Here is a 3,596-nt window from a genome sequence, read left to right as displayed (position 1 = left end):
TGGGGCATAAGATGGTCTTTTTTGACATTTTGGAAGATTAAGTTCTCAGTTCCTTAAGAACGAATCTGAGACATCGCGGGCCGCCGGTGCCCGCAGCCCCGCCCCTTTGTTATCTTATTGCTGTGTACAAATTATATCAAATTGCTAGTCATATAAATTACAATTGTATTTTCTAGTTTGTCATTTGTCTTTTATCTTTATTTATGGTATACTTTGTGACCTTATTTTTCATGTAGTCAAATCCTTTTTATATGACCAGTGGGTTTGAATATCATTAGAATATTTTCAGTTTTTCTTTACTACTTCAGCCCTTTATATACACGTAATTCCATGTAGCATATGATGTGAAATATTGTAACTTTTCTCAAATGGTCAAATGTGTCATACAGTGATTCATGGTTTAAAATAAGAATTGGAAAATAGGATTCACTGCCTATTTTTGTAAATAAAGCTGTATTGGGACACAGTTATGCTCATTCATTTACATATTGTCTGTGGCTACTTTTGCACTATAACAACAGAGAGGAGCAGCTGCTATAGAGATCATATATATATATCTCCAAAACCTAAAATATCTGCTATCTAGCTCTTTAGAGGAAGAACTTGCTGACCTTGACTTTCATACATTTTTGGCTTGGCCAATAAATATATGAAAAAAGTTCGATGTCTCTGGCCATTAGAGAAATATACATCAAAATTGCATTCAGATACCACTTTACCCCAGAAACAATGGCTATGGTCAAAAACTCATATAATAACATATGCTGGCAAAGATGTGGGGAAAAAGGAACTTCTTCTACATTGTTGGTGGGAATGTAAACTAGTAGAACCACTATAGAGATGAGTGTGAAGATTCCTCAGAAAACTAGCAATAGAAATTCCATCTGACCCAGCTCTCCTCTTGGGTATCTTTCCCAGAGTTAAAGTCATCGCATTCTAGAGATGCACACATACCCACGTTCACAGCAGCACAATCTGTAAAAGCTAGTCCATGTATATGTTCATAAACAGACAAAAGAATAAAGAAAATGTGGTATTTATATATAATGAAGTACTATTCTGCCATAAAGCAAATGATACATTCATAGGCAAATGGATGCAACTTGAGAACACATTAAGTGAAATAAGTCAGATATACAAGTTTAAATATCTCATGGTTTCTCTTATATGAAAAGCACTCTGTCTCTCTCAGAAGAAAGAAAGCACTCCTGACTATCTACTTTGAAACTCTTAAACTGAAACTGTTCTTTAACGAGTTCGAGAAAAGGGATCCCATTACACCAAAATAACCTGGGTATTTGGGCTTAATTAAAAGTTCAGACATAAACAGGAATTAGGGAGTTGATGTTACGGCTCCTCAAGATGGCGTCAAAAGTAGAGTGAAAGAGGAAATGGGTCCTCTCATGCAAGATCTACCTTTGGTAAAGGCATAGTTTCAGGGTGTAAGGCATGTAACAGGTCAGTGAATTCCAACTGATAGGCTTTAACTCTAACTGTGGAGTGCTTTGTTAGGTAAGCAGGATGATGAACACACAAATAGGAAACAATTTTAAGATTACCTTAATCTCAAGATTAAAATTAAGAATCTTAATTAAGAAGATGAAATAAGCTCATAATGGTTCTTGTATTAAGCTTTTAAAATAGTATCTTGTACTATATAGATTTTCTACAAGGGCCAGACAAATAGCTCAGTGGATTAAAGCGCTTTAGGCAGATGCAGGGGCTGGGAAGTTTGATCCCTGGGCCTGCCGTGCCAGCCCCGGGGTGCGCTGAGACTGTGATTCAGACTGGGTGCAGTGGTACAGGCCTATAATCCCAGCATTTGGGAAGCTGTGAACAGGAGGATCACTATGAGTCCAATCTATGCAGTGAGACCCTGTAGACCCTGTCCTAAATTTAAAAAAAAAAAAAAAAAAAAAGATTTCTACAAAAAGAAAATTTGGGTAAAATTGGTCAAGGGGAAAAGAAGAGGAAAAGATAGGGAGAGAAGTAGTGATTTGGTTATTCTGAAAAAAATCAAGACAATTCATATAAAGAGAAGGCAAAAATTGAATAATTTAAAAATTATATACAATTTATATCACATTAAAAATTTTATATCACATTGCTCTGGAAATTTTTTTTCCTGCTGAACACAAAGTAGATGCTTAAGACAGCACAAGAAGAACTCTGGAAGACTCTTATTTATTTATTTATCTTTTGGTCGGAACCGGGGATTGAACTCAGGCCCTTGTGCTTGCCAGGGAAGCACTTATTCCACTGAGCCCTCTCCCTGACCCTGGAAAACTCTTAATAAACACAGATCTCTTCTCAAAACCTTAGTCCTTCTTGCTTTGTCAAAACAGATGGAGAATAATGAATAATCCAAGGATGAACCCAAAACTATTGACTCTGACAGAAAAATAAAAGGTACTTGAGATTAGGAATGATGCAGATAAATCTAAGACAACTCTGAAGACAAAAATATAGCAGTTCTGGGCTGGCTGAAGGTCCATGCAGGAAAAACATACTATCTGTTTCCTTATATTCCCCACATTGTATCTGGGCTCTCATTAAAACCAATTTTTCTTTTTCCTTTTCCTTTTCCTTTCTTTTTCTTTTCTTTGCAGAACCGGAGATCGAACTCAGGCCCTTGCGCTTGCCAGATAAACACTTATTCTACTGAGCCATCTCCCCAGCCCCAGTAAAACCAAATTTTGCACTTTCAAAATCTAAAGCCTAGAAAATCTAAAACCACACTTCTCCCATGGCTTCCCCACACCACACGTGTGCTTCCCCAAGCTCTGTGTGTGAAGGAATGGGCATCTCTCTGAGCTCCACATTTACCTCATGTGCTTGCTGTATCTGCGTCTTGGCAAACTTTTAATTGTTTAATTTAAGGTACACAGAAGCAGTGCCATGAGCCAAGAGGTACTCAGCAAATCTTGTCTGCTGTAGTACTGTTTATTTTTTTATTTTTATTGCAGAACCAGGGATTGAACTCAGGCCCTTGCACTTGCCAGGCAAGCGCTTATTCTACTGAGCCATCTCCCTGGCCCTGCAGTACTGTTTAAATTTGACAGGAGAAAAGACTTGATTTTAATTTGACTAAATAAAGGGTGTTTTATATCAACTATGTTGAATTTAGCACATATTTCTTTTTAAAGAGTAGGCTTTTCTTACATATGTTTTCATAAGAAACAAGATAAAATGCATTTGATTGGTTTCTACCAGACTGTTTTATTTGTAAGCTTTGGCAGACTTTGGGTTATGCTAGCAAATTCTAATGATGAATCTGTTTAATCAGAAAACTACACTATATCTATAGCCATTGTATTATCAGTAAAAATACCCTAAATTCTTTTCTTTTTCTTCTGATGAGTCCACTTAAAAAGAACCTTAGAAAAAAAGGAAAGAAAGAAAGAAGTGACAGACAGCCGGGCGTGGTGGTACATGCCTGTAGTCCCAGTACTTGGGAGGCGGAGGCAGGAGGATTGCTGTGAGCCCAACCTGGACTACACAGTGAGCTCATGGTGAGACTACATGGTGAGACGTGGTCTCAAAAAACAAAAACAAAGTGAGGAAGAAAGAAAATATCTAAATGTGATCTAGAATGA

General features: G+C 37.2%; 1 protein-coding gene across 10 annotated transcripts in view; it reads right to left on the bottom strand.

Annotated features, from left to right (window-relative positions):
* Positions 1–3,596, bottom strand: part of Hmbox1 (homeobox containing 1) — a 236,691-nt gene that overhangs the window by 59,465 nt on the left and 173,630 nt on the right. The window lies entirely within an intron of this gene.

The sequence above is a fragment of the Octodon degus genome, unplaced genomic scaffold (assembly GCF_000260255.1).
Source record: "Octodon degus isolate 3935 unplaced genomic scaffold, OctDeg1.0 scaffold00036, whole genome shotgun sequence".
NCBI lineage: Eukaryota > Metazoa > Chordata > Mammalia > Rodentia > Octodontidae > Octodon > Octodon degus.
The sequence above is the reverse complement of the archived record's forward strand: the minus strand, read 5'-3'. Positions and strand labels throughout refer to the sequence as shown.